Consider the following 16032-nt stretch of genomic DNA (forward strand, 5'->3'; position numbering starts at 1 on the left):
TTTGGCCCTTAATTAACGGAGAGGACAGTGTAATTTTGCATACTAAGCAGGTGTGAGTTACAAACACACTGAAGTCTAATCTTTCAAGGTGCTTTGTGCCTTGTCAGAGCTGTTTTTCACTCCCTGTTTTCTGGAGTTAATAACTGCAATACTGTTGAGCATCTTGCAGAATAAGCCTTGAAGAGAGCAGTGTGTTTTCTGATTCTCACAATCATTGTGTGTTAGACCAGGATTTAAAGTTTTTTTCATCAAAATCTGACAGTTCTGCCCTCTTGTGATTTGACACTTGCACGCAAGACACAGAAGAGGGAAGCAGTGTGTAGGAGTTGAAAAGTTTGTTAGTAATTAAACTAGATGCAATTCTCTCTTTCAGACATAGCATAATCTTATTGCAAAGTAATGTTTGTGGCAATTTACGCATCGCTCTGTAAACTACTGGAGAAGTTGTTCAAAAGTATAGTAAATGCTTAGAGACATGTGTGCGTACATGTCGACTAATACATAGCATATGCATGTAAATACAGCAGAAAGAGAGGCAGTAGCTCTACCTAATATATTACAATACTGTTGGACTCCTTCCACAGATTTAAATGCAGTTATGATTTTATCCGACCATTTGGAAAGTGTGTGTAATTCATAACTCTCTCCTTTTCTTTAATGTTACGTTAATTCCTCATCTGTTGCCTCTGTAGGAATTGTTTTAAAGGCAGTTTTTAACGCTTGAAATAGTCACCCTATATATGACTAGCCAGACATCTTCTAGATCTCCTGGTGCTATTTTGGGGTATTTCATTGTTTCTCAGTCCTCATCCCTCTTTTTTTTTTTTTTTTTTTTTTTTTTGGAAGTGACTTTTTAAAAAAAAAAAGTATCTCGATAGGAAAAAGCCAGAAGCGCCAGTGCTTGCCAGAAGAAGCTTGCTTCCCACCCTCTGCCTTACCTTGCGCTGGCGGGCTATAGCACTCCCGGGTGAGCTGGTGCTGCACGGCGCGGGCGCTGCGCGGTGGCATCGGGGCTGCGAGCATTCCAGCGCTCCCGCTAAACAATGAGGGATGGGCGCGCGGCCGCCCGAGCCTATGCAGCATTACGTCAGCGCCTTGCCATATAAGGCGCGGTGCAGCCCCGCCGGGCTGCCCGGTGCTCTCCGCCGGCGGCCGCAGCCTGGGCGGCTCGGCGCTGGAGACCTCGGCTGCCCTGGGCAGCTCGGCCTCCTCTGGGCAGCTCGTCCCGTCCCCCTCTGGGCAGCTCGGCTCGTCCCCCTCTGAGCAGCTCGGCTTGTCCCCCTCTGGGCAGCTCGTCCCCCTCTGGGCAGCTCGGCTCGTTCCCCTCTGGGCAGCTCTGCCCGCCCTGGGCTCGGCCCCGGGTGCTGGCTCCGGCCGAGCCCAGCGCTGTGTGAAACGCTGCGTTCGTCCACCAGCTCAGGGCCAAGAAGAATGTGCGGAAGGTTTGGGTTAGGGCAGTTCCCCTCTAGCACTGATAACAAAGTCGTTAGAAGTTGTTACTGAATAGGTACAATGTTTTCCACTTAGTCCCGCAGCCTGGAGTTTGAAAACGGAAAAACTGAATTCCAAGTAACCTTTTTAATTAGTTGTTCTAAGGGACCTTTTAATGTTTTCCTTTCCTTTTTTTTTTTTTTTTTCTCCAATATGACAGAAAATGTGACTTTAGCCGAACTCCTCTGAGTGGGATATGAACTTTGAGCCTTCCTTTTTTTTTTCCTTCTGTAAAGAGTCGGGGTCCTTGGAGGATAGTATTTTATTTCCTGATGATGTAACTACTAAACAATTCTCTTAAGTGATGATGGGAAGGCCAGATGAAATCTGATTTTTTTTTTTCTCTTCAATGTTTTTTCTACCAACCCCTTTCCTTTTTCGTATGTTTGTGTTTCAGCTAACACAATTAAGCAGTCCAACCAACTATTTTTAGTAAGAAGGTCTTAAAGAAATGAGTCGTTTGTTTTAATATTTAGGAAAGAGGCAGAAAGCCAAAAAGTAAGATTTAGATTGAAGAACTTAAAATGTATCTCTTGTATTCCCCATTCTTTACTGTACACCCTGAATAAACATTGAGGACAGAAGGAAGAAATACTGGAAATAGGCACAAAATTTGTTACTGAAAATCCACTAAGGGTTAACGGGAGTCAGTGAAATAAACTCCTTTTATGTTGATGGGTAAATTAGACCGTTGAAAGGCTATTAAAGTGTAGGGTGTTAAAGTAGGTGCATCCACAATTAATTTGCAGCATTCGAATTTTAGTCTTCATCTCTATAGCTTAAGCTGTTCTCTGCCTGCTTTTAGTGTGTTTTGTCATATTGAACATAATGCTAACATAAGGCAAGTTACTTATTTGGGGGTGTTGTCTGTAGGTATGAAGACAAATGGTGATTAAGATATTTGCATTTCATTTACAAGACAGACATCTTCTAGCTATCTTGCATACATTTACCCTAAGTATAGCCTGAAAAAGGTACTTATTCTTTAGTTGGATAATTCTAAGCAACTCCTTGCATTGTTACTGAGTAAAGACTTCCTCAGAGCTGTGCTGCTTATTTGTATGGGTGATCCTGCTGTGTCCTCTCTGTCAGTTTCTGAGAAAGTTCAGACTTGGGTGCCTCATCAGAAAACTTTCAAATTATCTAATACTAACCCTTCCCAAATGGTTTTGGAGATAGAAAGCATCTTATTTGAATATACCAATGGACAGACCAGGATAATATTTCATTTGCTATTCTAGGGAGATTTAATAATCAAATCCAAACAAAAACAAAATAACCTGTTCTTTAGCTGATATTGACCTATTCAGTGGCTTGGCTAATGTTTTTGGAAGCTAACAGTTTGTCTAGTTTTTCTCAAAAGTATTATGCCAATATGGATCATTTGAAGCACAAGCTCATCCAGGTGACCTTGTTGTGGGGAATATCTTCTGCTACAGACTCAGCCTTTCTGCTGGGACTCTGTTTAAAATGACAGGACAACTGCAGGTGCAAGGTGCTGTCTTAGAGCAGGCTGTGGAGGTACTGCTGTATCCAGTTCTGATTAGCAGGGGGAGTCAGGGAAGTTATTCACTGGAAGGTAGGTAGGAGTTAAATGTGAATGCATTCGTTTTTACATATGCATGTGTGTATGCAAGCATATAACTCCTTAGGGGTGAGAACTACTGTTTCTGTCCTGGGGTTTGGTTTTTTTTCTTTCCTTCTCTTTGCAATTGTTTTGTTTTTCTGCAACTTTCCCTTCACCTGCACACACCCTGTTTCTGTAGACTATATGAAAATTGCCTGCATTTTTGTTCTCCCACATGAAACAGTTGTTTTAGGCCATAAGCAGCTTTGAAGAAGAGGACTTCTCAAAAGCTGGTAATCAAAAAATCATCCTCACAATCTAGTTCTGTTCTGGAGTTGCAAGGAATACAGCTCAGATAGTGCTGGTGTTAAGTTTATTGGTAGTCTGGGAGCAGGGAATAGAGAATGCAAGTCCTTCTGTTTATAAGTCTGTGTTTACATCTGGGGATGGCCAAAAAACAAACTTCTAGTTTCTTAATTAATTCTTCTCTGCAATACAAAAGTGCACATCTGTGACCTTCTGCAAGCCAGCTTTATCGAAGAGCATCAGCTGAGTGTGTAATGACCTGACTTCCTTCTCTCATGTTGTCGTGATTTAAATCACAGAGTACAGTGCTATTCCAAGCCCTGTTAAGGAACTATATTATTAAAAATTCCAAGTTCTGGACTACTATAACATGAAAAGCTTATTTTTATCTGAGGCAATGAATTGAGTTAAAAGAAACCTTCCTTTACTGCTTTTTTACAGTTTCTTTCAGTATCTGTAGGTGGAATCCTGGCACTGATGAACTACACCAAAGAGAAAAACAAAAAAGCCTTTAGGCAGGCAGCTATGTCTGTCTTATTCTCCATTCCTCCCTGAAAATGACTTCTGGTTCCTTAGTTACCACGTATCGTTTTGCACAGAATTGGTGCATTTGCAAGTATTGTGACGGCAGAAGGAACTGTGGATTTGTAGAAATTGGAGACCAAAAGAAAATCTTACTAAATCATTTGGTGCATCTTCTGTAAATGTAGGGCTGCTCTGTGCAGCTGTTTGCAGTGACTTTTGTCTAGTCTCTGCTTATCGTTTTGTATTGTTATTTGTGCCCACATTCTTTCAGGAATTTACTTAAAAAAGAAAGAAGCTGGAGAGATGGAAGATTACATGAGGCAAGGAGGAGATAAAATAAGCTAAAAGACTTTGAGGCAGTTGTTTAGACTTTATCTGAAACTGTCTGAATTCCTCCCATTACTTCCATCGTTAAACTACTTCTCTTTCCTTTTTCTTCCCATAGCATTTCATAGCAGCAGTTCCAGTGTCCTTAAACCCATAACCTATCTATTGCAGCATTTGACCCCTTCCTTTGGCCATTTTGTATCTAAGATAAATAAAGGAAATTAGAACTTGGGCCTCAGTTCAACAAAGCACTTAAAACATAGCCCTGTGTATTTTTGTTGAAAAAGGAAAGGACTTCAGCAGAACTCTGATTTTAATGATATATTGAAATGCTTGGCTGAATCAGGCTCTTGGTCACATTTACTTCATGTAGATATTGTTGAAGCTTGGGCTTTTGAAATTCTCCCTGGGGTCTAAATCTTTAGGTTACTTTCATATTCCAAAAATAAACATCTACTGAAGTACAAACACTGTCAAAGATTTTATTATTATTTTACATTACTTAAAACTGTTCGCTTTTTTGGAGGTAGTCTGCTTAGTTTTGCATGTGATACCTGGAGAAATGAAACATATGCAGAATTGACAAGCTGAATTTTATTGCCTTTCATAAATCTGATCTGATATTTAACATTTTAATAACTCGTGTGACTTCAAGGATTTTTCTCCACTGTGTGCTCAGCCTTGTCTCTGAAATCTGTGGGAGTTTGGACATTACTCAGTGGACGAAGACTCACTCTAATTATTTCTCAGATTAATAGTGTCCTTCAAAATTTTTCTAATTTATCTTTATTATTTCTCCTAGCATTGTGCTTGATGATCTCTTTGATTTCACCAATAAAGAGTTTTAGGGTTTCATATCCAAATGTACAGATTAATTTCTGAATATTGCAAAAAGAAATATGGAGGTTATTATGGCTTATTTACAGTCTGAAATGTACTGACAACTGATAAATGCATGTGGAAGGCAAGGAGGAGAAGCAGGGGAAAGTTCTAAAGACAACATTCTTCAGATTCATGTGTCTTTTCCTAGGGACCATGGGTGGAAAGAGATTCATATCTTCATTACTCTGTGGTTTTAATTTTTTTTGGCAGCAGGAGGAAATATTTTTTCAAACTTTCCTATTGTTTGCAGATTCCATTATTCTCCCTTTTTTTGGCAGACACAAATAAAATTCCTAGCCAAATATTAAGGATAATTAGATCCCTTTATGTTGGGCGCTGTATTGGGAAGTTGATGACTGCACCTCTCAACTACTAATGGCTTCTAAGGAGAACTTGCAAGTGCTTCGTATCTGCTTGTGAGGTGGTTTCATTTTGTTTATGGGATGGAGGTAATTTTTTATGAAAAGTCTTTTTTTTTTGCATGGCAGAGTTTACCATGAACAAACATGAATAGAATTTAATTTGTATGCCTTCCCCTACTGTGTATAAACCATACATAGCCAAGTAATCTTTTCTCCATGATAAAATGAGGTAATGTTACTTAGTTCATGAAAGCTCTGTATAAGAGTGTATTTTAAGAAGAAGTTTGGGATTGGAGGTTTGTTTTGTTTGTGATGAGTTCTGCAGTGAGATTTTTTTATAAACCTACCCCCACCCACAATATGCCTGTCTAGCTGGGCTATTTCTGGAGGCACGACAGCCGTTTCACTATTAATGCAATAGCAAAAGTGAGTTGTAATCCTGTGAAGACTTAGGACCTTGGAAGGTGCTAAGTTTCATGCCTGTGAACATGCTTGGATGTAGAACATATTTTAAATATCTGTCTTTAGTCATTAGAAAATAAGAAAAAGTGACACTATGTACTACTTCATCCATTTCCTTTGAATTTGGTCAAAGCAAGATTCTTTTTGTAGAACTTCAGGGAAGTGGTATGGCTGAAACATTTTGAGCTTCAAGTCTGACTCCACATGAATCCCTGTCTCTTTTTTATGTATTAATCTAAACTGTGAGTTCAGTCATTTTATTCAAAGTGATCAACTCCCTTTCAGAGCAGTATAATTCTTGTTTGAATAAAAACTGCACAGGTTTGTTGACTCAACTTTTCACACTGCCATGAATTGACCATGGTGCCAGTGGAGGATGTTTCTTTTAAAATCATCTTTGATGATATGAGGTGAAAAAGTAGATCAAGTTATTGCAGGCTCTTTCAGCTCTTCCATATCATTCACTGTCTCTTTCGTTATGCTTTTCCCCTCATGTGTGTTGTTCCTGCACTTGTTGCTGGGTGATGCCATTCCACCAATGGCTTGGAGAGCAAAGCCCAGCACACAGGTAGAAGGACTTGGCATTCAGTGCGTTTCTTGCAGGTTGCAAGTTTACAGGAGCCTCCTGAGGCCATTGACTGCTTTGGGAGCACAAGGCTGTCCGGCACACGCTTAGGTGAATGCAGACTTGAATGCAGCATCGGAACTGGAAGAAGGCTCATTGGTGCCATTGATGCTATGCAAAGAGGAGTACAAAGTTGTCATGCTTTTTTTCTTTTTTGGTGGTTAAGTAGAGAGAATCCAGAATTAAAATTTATCATGAAGCCTACATTTCATTGTTATAATTCTGTTGAACAGGCTTCTCTTGCCTCCTACTGATTAACCCAGTGAAAACAGAGCTGTTAAAGAGCTTTTCTGAAAGGGACTAAGGCTCTAGAAGAATGAGTATGGATGCTAAAGAAGGCAAAATTTGCAAGGAGAGAAAGTATTTTTTTGTTGGGCTGCCTGCATTAACAGAGTAAAATACAAACATGCTCTTGGGCCCAGAGGCCCTTCTTTGGGTCTCTAGATGCTGCATTTATGTTACAAAATCTGTGTAATAACAGACATCTTTTCTGTCTTGATAAATTCCCCCCTTAGGGTTCCTGGTAAGAAATACATTCAAAAAGGCTTTTCTTATTCTCTGTGATTTCAGTAGCTATACAATAGCTCCTGTTAAAAGCACAGTGCTTCAAGTTATTGGTGATTTTGGTACCTGTTCAAGGAGTACGTGTTGAAATAATGCAGAGGCAAATGTATCCTATACAAGCTGTTTTAGATTGCGGATTCCTAGGGATGTAATGTAACTCGTAAAACTTTGATCCCTTTGGGATTCAGAATTGCTGAGCTATCTGATGGATTCATAGTTTAGAAATGTGACTTAGTTGTGCGTTTCAGTTCTCTGGTCTGGAAAAGTATTTACAGAATTTCTTGATCTCCTAGGGTGTAGTTACATGTAGCTCTTTGTGTTAGTCTTGCCCACAGCAGGTACTGTTCAAGGAGTCTCTTGGGCTTGGGGAAATGTATTTAGCAGACTCAGACACTGCACAGCTCCAGAGTCTGCAACAAAAATTTTACAAAACCCTTGAGTGAGGAAGGGGAACAAATACAAAAGGGTATTAATTTGGCTTTTTTACAGCAGCTGGCATGAGACATATCAGCCTTAAGAACCATTACGTTAAACTCAGCAATATTGAAGTTGTGTCATTATCTGGGAACACTTTTATTGATTTCATGTCTCCGGGTGTTATGTCAACAGGATGGACTATTACTAAGAAGGTCTTTTAGGAGATGAACTAAATGCTTGAGTAGCCTACAGCTTGCTTCATGCTTGAAAACTGACCTAAAGCACCAAAAAAAGTGGTTTAAGGAAATTTCTCTTCCAGCACCTGAAGAAAAGGCAAAATTTTCTTTTAGTCCCTAAAATTCTATGTTCTTTAAACAGTATTCCCTTCAACCTTTCCCACTGCTTTATAGTCTGCTTTATTTTGTGGAGTTTTTTAGTTGTTGAGTGCTTTATTTTTAACCTGTTTTGTTCAGTTACCTATTTTTAGTTGTAAGGATGAAGCTTCTGTACCTTTTAACGTTGGTAACTTGATTGTTAACTTGGTAACTTTTAACCTGGGTAACTTGTTTGAAAGCATTTTGACAGAGCGTAATTTCCGGCTTCTATTTGCTCTGGCCAGTGAACTCCAGAGCTTCTAATATGAAGATTAATATTAATTAGATGAAAGATAGTTGCAATCCACAGAAATTGCATTTATAAAGCATGTGATCAAGATGAACTGTGTAGAATTTATTAAAGAGAGCAATGTATTGGGTTCTGTCTTGTAGTGATAGTTTCATGAAATCTCAAGTGGCATATTCTGCTATGAAGTCTCATAGTACATTTGATAATTGCTAATAATTTATCGTATAAGCAGACTGTACTATTACTCAAGAAAAAAAATAAAAAAGCTAATTTCTTAAATGGATTCAACAAAAGAACACAGACCTTAGTACTTTTAGGTGACTCTGCAGAATAAAGATTTAAGCGCTGTAAATTTGTTGATCTTTGGGTTGTTTACTTCCCTGCCCCCTCTCCAATAAATACAGAACTGTATGTATAGGTAAATATTTGTGCATAACTGTAGCCAGTAGCAAGGACAGAGGGAGAAAAGTGGTTCTAGTTATTGTAATGCAGTACTTAAGACAGTGCTTACAGCCTTTTTGTGTTTAACTTTTAAAATAATGCATAAATGTCTCAATTCCATTTATAATAAACAGAGGCCTAGAACTAGAAAGCTGAAATAGAACAAATGTATTTCTGAATTCCAAATGTATGTTGTATTGGTTAAATGAGGTCCAGTTGTGCATGACTTCTTAGTTTGATTCAAGTTTAGGACACATGAAGTTTGTTAGTTCTTTTCTGTTTTACCCCATTTTTCTGATTTAAATTGTTTTTATTTCAGATTTCCTTAGTAGATGGGCAGAGGCTATTCTCACATAAATCAGTCCTCGATATTGCTGCTGAGTAAAATGGAGCATACATGAATCCAACACTACCAAAATAGGAGGAGTTACTTTGCTAGAAGCCTAAGATGTGTCCAGGGTGACATAAGGTTATATAGAGCTTGACAAGAATAAACACTTTGAGAGCTATAAAATTCCTTTGACCTTGGGGCTTGGGAACCTAAGTGGAGCCTTAACTTTCAGCTATCTGTGTATACGTAAATCAAAGCAAGTCATGCCCAAAAATGTTGCTAAGTATATTTGTCTCAGTGGTCAGCGTGACGGATGGTTGCAGTTCTTGGAGCGGTTGTGGTAGGCATAGGTATCCCTGGAGCAGAAACACGCATGGCTCAGAGGCTTGTGGAAACCCTTATTGGTGGTTTTGCTCATGGAGAGCAGGCTCTGAGTTGGAGGGAATTCTGAAGTGCCTCCAGATCTGTTGGGAATCGCTTGGAAAAGTTTATATATGCAATTTTACACAAAGGATTTCTGGGTGTGTCTGAACTTCAATGAACGATGGTTGCAATGACTTCTTTCAGCTAGTTAACTTTTACAACGAGTGACTGAGGGCTGACTGTGATACCTTAGCTTTAAATGATGTCCTGGTCTGTGTTCCACATGTATTGATGTCATAGAATTTGAGTCGTTCAGCCAAACTTGGACTCACTACTTTTGCTTCAATATTGGACTTTCTTGGAAGCATTTTCTCTGTTTTAGGTACTTAGCAAAAGCAGCAAAGCTGCCCGTTTTTGGTAGTGGATTTCTACAGGCTTCAGGGAATAGCATTAATATAAGTAATACAAAAAAAAAGGGGGGGGGAATCATGTTTGTGGATCCTTTTGCAAGTATAATACTTTGTTTCTTTTCATAACTGCAGTATAATAGAGAGACCAAATCACCTTGTGAAGTTGTTTGTGATCTTTTTTTCTTTAACTACTGCACCAGCTATTAACAAGTTTTTTTTCTTTTCCCCTTGTGCTCTTCTGTGCTTCTCTCTGTTTTTTATGTGCATCTAGGAGCCAAAAGCAATAAAAGAGGCTAACATTTGACAGGTGAGGTTCCAGTTTGTCTTTGTCATGTTGGAAAAAAGAAAATCCATTAGTGGATTATTGGAAGGTGGAGGGAAGGTGAAGATGCCAATGTCCAATGGAGTGACTTTGAAGGAATGGTTAGAGGTATTTTTAGCATTTGTACTGGAATGCAGGGAGGCTTATTGATTGTACTTTTGTTCCCTGAGAGAGGTCAATGGGAAAGGGAAGAGGTCCAGAATCAGGAAGTAATCCTCACAGAATCACAAATGCATGCTTTTCACTTTGACATTAATCTGAGTTTAGAAAGGAAAATGCCTAGGAGTTGCATTTCTGCATGGATGTACATTAGAAATCTTGTATTTCAAGTAGGGACAACTTGTTACTGTCAATTGCATGGCATTGAGGACAGTGAAAATGGTCACATCTTTCATAATGAAGAAAAATGTTCACTTTGTTTTCTAGTAGGGCTTTAGGTTTTATTTTTTTATCTGTCTTCATTCTTCTGACATTGTTCTACCTCTCTCACTCACTATTCATAGTAATTTCTTAAGTGAGAGTGATTTTACTCAGCTGATAATAGAACCTTAGTGTTTTGTTGTGTCATGTTTCTGTTGAATATTTGAATATTTTACTTTCACTAAATGTTCCTTCTCTTTTAAAAAACACTTCTTCATTGACCTGAACTATGAAAGCTGCTATATCCAAAACCCCGTCAGGTGACAGTCCTTTTTAAGTGTATGTTTGTGTGCATGGTTTTATGACATTTATAGGCTATTAACTGTTTCTACTTTGATGAACAATGAATGTACTGAGAAAGTGTTCATATGCAACATTTGAATGCAAATCCTAAGTTAAACACCTTCATAACTCTTAAGCTGTGTGGATATTGATACAAGTTGGAATTACACATATAATTTCTCTCTTAGGAGTTGCACAGATCTCTTAGGTGTCCTTTTGGGCATATGCATTTCTTAAAGTTACTTAAAGAAAGCATTTTTTCTTTCTTGTTCATAGATGCAGTTTGGGAGAGAATTTTATTCCATTTTTTGAGAACCTGTAAATTCAATGAAGTTGGGCTGTTCTGTGTGGGTTTTGTGTGACTAGTTTGGAAGAAAACTGTGATTCACTTCTTGGTGTCAGAAAGTTTCTAAGAGCAAGCAAACCATAAAGGGGGACACAGCTCTCGAGTGAGTGGTTCAGACTGAAAAGTGCTTGGGCTTCTCAGTTCTGTGGTTCACAGTGAGCATGCTCAGATGTTTTGTTACTTCCAAAGAAATATTACATCATCTTATTTGCAAAGTCACTAGACTATAGCTGTCTTTATGTCCAACAGAGTTCTCAAGTGGGATATCAAATACATGCATTACATAATCAGAACAAAACCTTTGTTGGTTGATTGTACCCTTAGGGTGGGATGCTGAATGGTAGTTGCATATGGAAGACATAATCTTGCAGAATTAACCATTTCCTAACCATCCTATCAACATCTATGAAGTGAAATCATAGCCTGGGGATAAGATTCACTTGGGAAGGGTATAGCTAAAGAAAATAAGATTTTAAATTGGTTTAATGAGTTCATCATCTTTCTGTAAATGCACTTAAATGTATTGAAACAAACAGAAAGAACCAGAAGGGTTTTATGCAGATATTTATAGACTGATTTGCTGAACTTTCATGTGGTGTAACTCCTGTTGTTAATGAATTCAAAGGAGGTAGACCAATTTCCACTCAGTCTGTGGTTTTAATTTATTGGAAAATGATCCACTTAAAAATACCGGAAATAAATTTTTTTTTGTTATGGAATATTAAATTTGTCTTTCTAAGCTAATTTAAGCATTTTTTAGAGTTGTTCACTTGTTAAGGACCATATGTGCAAAATATGTGTCTGGTGATTTTAACTGGTCCAGTTCAGAACTGATCTGGCTTTTAATAAGACCTTTTTTTGTGAAAGGTATAATATGGAGCTTATAATTCTCAAGCTACATGAAAGTGATACCAAAGTTTGGTCTTTTATTGATTGTCATGGTATTTTTTGTGATCTCAGTCTAGTTTTAATGAACCTGGATTTCATAAACCTCATTAAAAAAATTAAATAAACAGGTAAGTTCTTACTCTGTGGGAAATGAGACCACATTAAAAATCCAAAACCAAAACCCAAATAAAACCCCACATTAAAAAATCTGTTATGATGATCTACATGTGATTTCCTGTGTTGTCTTAATGCAGTTTTTATATGTGGCTTCAGGGTAAAATTGCACCGAACTTTCAAATTAAAACTGCTAGTCAGCCTTTGGGTATGTGTACCTTTTAGACTGGAAGGTCTAAAGGAAGGTCTAAGGGAAAAAATGCTGATTGAACCCAAGGCCATGGGTTTTGTTCCTGTCTTCCCTCTTGCACTGCTCCCAGACTAAATTAGGATCCCATGTGAGTAATCCATCAATATTGACTTTGCTTTTGAGATATATTTGTTGAAGAGTGGGAACTTGTTGACAAGTTCTTTTTGTTATTGTGCCTGTCCCAACATATCCTTAGAAATAAAAAAATTGATTTGGTCATTTCACAGAATTCCTCCGGTTCTTCACCAGATTGGTTTCAAATGGACAGTGCTCCCATAAAAATCTTGAAACAAGATACTGATTTTGGAAGTGTTGGCCTAAAAATACTCTCCTTGATCCTTCAAGGATCACTGGGACAGAGGTGTATGTAGTACTGAAGACCCTCAAGTGAAAAGCAAGGCATGTACAGCAGAATTTAAAACTTCCTTGTATTTTTATCCAGTCACAGCAGACAATGTAATTCTTTACCTTTTTTTTGGAAATGCATGTCCAGGACAAAGCATGGATGAGCACTCAGTAGACTTAATAAAGCTAATATGCAAAATTTTGATGAATGCAAGTTCCAGCTGTTATCCATTGGATGGGCAATAGGTGATGTTCAGCATCCTACTGACTTGCTTTTCTTTTACTTATTAGCAGTTCTGTTTAGAAAAGTGGAGAGGGGAGGGTTGGGTAGGGAAGGAGCCTGTGTGACATTTTCTCCCTGATAGTTATTCATGTAGGCATCTTTCAGTCTCCCAGGGATATTTATACCAGTTGTGGAGCAGACATTGGGACAAAGGATTACTAGTTAATTTGGGGAGCTAAAAATACATGTGGCAGATGTGTTAAGGAAAACGCCACCACAAACACCCTCCAGGTTTTGGTAGGGAAGCATCAAAGCTGTAGGATTTCTCTCTTTGATGGTGGAGCTTGCCATATAACCTTTCTGCTTTTTGGCCTCTCTGAATTAATCCTGAATACTACTCAGAGACACAAGGAAAAGCATAATTCTACATCAATTGCAGTCAGCTTCATAGGACACCTTGGAAGTAACAAACATCAAACCCTGGGATGAAAATTAGGTGTAAAAAACAGGTAAAAATAACCCAGCATATCCAAGAAGAATCACTTAATAACAAAACAGCGTAAATAAAAGTAAGATGTGCTGGATAGTTTCCATTCTTAGCATAAACCCCTGTCTTTAAGTAATTAACAGTGGCCTTGCAAAGTTAGGAAAATACCAGGTTTCAGGCTGTGCATCTCTGTTGGTTTCATTATGCTCTTGAGAATTTAAATGGAGGCAAAACATAATTCTTTAGTCTGTGATTATGCAGGTTAGGTAATTTTCTGATACTGAATGTATGGTTCCCTTTTTTCCTTTGGAAACCTCTGTCTGCATCTCCTCACATTAAAACAAACCAACAATCAAAAAACCCTAACCAAACAAGAAAAAAAAGAACCCAAAAATCTGAAATCAACCAACCAAAGAAATGGAAAACAAAACCAGAAAAGGAAAAGATCTAGTATTGCTATGTGGCAGTTGTGATGCAGATAATCAGTGCAAGAGCATCAGAGAAGAAAATAGTGAAGTTTTATTTGAATTCAATTTAGTTTAATAACACTTTTATTCCATCAAAGTTCTCTTGAAGGTGGCCAACATATCTACTTCTGTGCTGTTTGTCATTGAGTTACTCCTTTTGGAAACTTGTAAACTTGTTTAAATAATTTATTTCTTGATGAACTAATTACTTCTGTTTATTGGTACCAAGGTAGCTGCTCACTTCTCTTTTAGTGGATAACATCCATTTTTTCCCCCCTCCATTCATCTTTTACTCATTTTTTTCTTCCCACCTTTCTGAAGAATTATCTGCATGATTTTAGCTTTTCATGGTCTTCTCTTGACAACAAAAACAAGGGCATCTTAAGATTGCATTATGCCAGCAACATCTATAAATGTTCTTTGAGGTCCACTGCTCTGGAACTGTGAAGTGTGTGCCCAAGCTGACCCTGGGAAGCAGGAGTTGCAGGGAGAGAGACTGCAAACCACTGGTAAAATGAGCAGTGAGTTTACAAGAAAAGAATGCTGGATCACCAGTGTTGATGCTTGGGTAAGCGATTCACAAAGGAATCTTCCATCTGGAAACTGAAAGGAGAAAAAGTTTATTTAAGGTGGCCTTTAAAAAAAAAAAAGGTAAAAAATTGCTTCTCCAGTACATGGCTGCAGCTATATATTTTGCAGCATGAGTCATAGATGGCTTTATAGTTCTACATCCCCTTGCATAGGAGGAATAAACTTTGGAGAAGAGGAAGTTAAGAGAAAACAGAAGTGTGAACAAATGCTAATGGTGCTCTCTCTGGCTCCATTCAGTCTGCCATTTCATCATACTTGAAGGGGGTAATTCAGAGATTCCTTTCTTGGCATATAAGTGGCAACATATGTTTGAAACAGTGAGTGGAAAATGTAGGAAAAAAATGACAGGCATATGGCAATAGGAAGGCAAGGAAAAATTTGTTGCCCTAACGTTAGCCACATAATTGGTACACTTAACTTGTGAGGGACTGATTTATTTAAAGACAAAAATGTATGCTCCATTTATTCAGGTTTTCTATACGTGGCCTTCATCTTATAGCTCTCTGAGGGAGTGGAAGATGATAGGAGAGGTTCAGAGCCTCAGCCAAGGAATAGAGGGGGAAATCTGGATGCAAATAGACAAACCAACCTTCATTCATAGCCTCATTTTAAAACAGGAAGAATTGAAAACCTCCTTTATTTTAATACTCAGTTTTGTGCCTTTTTTTTTTTTTCCCCATGTTGAGTTAGGAAGAATGTTTATGGCTTAATGCAACATAAGATGTACTGCTTAAAGAATAGAATAGCTGTCCTGGAAACAGGCATCATCCAAAATAGTGTTTCCAGTGTGAAGTACATGCTGAGGTAACCTGCTGACTTTTGTCAAAGAAGGGTTTCTACCCATGCATATGTCTGTGCACAATTGTAAGCAAAATGCAGTACCTCAAACTGTATGTGGTGCAGAGAGAAGGTGGGTAGCTCTTTCTGTTTCCTCAGTTAATTTTGTGCCCTGAGTTGAATAATTCATTTCAAGGGAGAGTGTTGTTGAGAAGGCTACGGTCAAACCTGGTCTTGTAGATCTTCTGATGACATGCAAAATGTGTGTTTAGGAACGCCCTTTGGCCTGAAGCTGAAAACTCTACAATCTAAATAATATATTCTCAAAATGCTTAGGAGGAAATCAGTCTGTTTTCTTTCTATTGAAAAATGATTAATCAAAGCCCTGGGAGAATGTCTCCCACCACATTGGCCTTTAGAAATGTGGCCTCTTCTCTGAAGAGTGGTGAGGCCCTTCGGGAACTGTAACTTGCCAACTGATTGGTCATGTTATGGCCCTTATTCCATGGGGATCTTAGTCCTTGCATGGAAATGGAAAATTGACTAAGTGACATTTTAATTTTGTTCACTCTTGTCTCTGGCCTCTTTTGGCTCTGGGATTTTATGGTCTAGTGATTTAATTTTGAGATGCTAAGTCTTATGTGAGATTATAAATACTGGTAAACTGATTGATTATGCCAGCAAATGTAGCTTGTTCTGGGGAAGTGAAGGACAGATGCTTTACCTATCTTATTTAAATTCAGAAAGTATGCTGTGTTAAACTTCTAAAAATAGATAAAAAGCCAGCTTTTTAAAGAAACAAAACAAAAACAATGAAAACAGC

General features: G+C 38.2%; 2 protein-coding genes across 4 annotated transcripts in view; one reads left to right on the plus strand and one right to left on the minus strand.

The window, feature by feature from the left end:
* CMSS1 (cms1 ribosomal small subunit homolog) overlaps positions 1 to 16032 on the plus strand; it is a 227427-nt gene that overhangs the window by 37032 nt on the left and 174363 nt on the right. The window lies entirely within an intron of this gene.
* FILIP1L (filamin A interacting protein 1 like) overlaps positions 1 to 16032 on the minus strand; it is a 188429-nt gene that overhangs the window by 33849 nt on the left and 138548 nt on the right. Inside the window, exon 1 of one of the 3 annotated variants that reach the window (XM_048293872.1) lies at positions 939 to 1044. The exons of the other annotated variants lie outside the window; for them this stretch is intronic. The gene's annotated coding sequence lies outside the window, so the exon portion shown is untranslated. Of the gene's footprint in view, positions 1 to 938; positions 1045 to 16032 lie in introns of those variants that run through there. 3 annotated transcript variants of the gene reach the window in all.

Source organism: Corvus hawaiiensis, chromosome 2 (assembly GCF_020740725.1).
Source record: "Corvus hawaiiensis isolate bCorHaw1 chromosome 2, bCorHaw1.pri.cur, whole genome shotgun sequence".
Taxonomy (NCBI): Eukaryota; Metazoa; Chordata; class Aves; order Passeriformes; family Corvidae; genus Corvus; species Corvus hawaiiensis.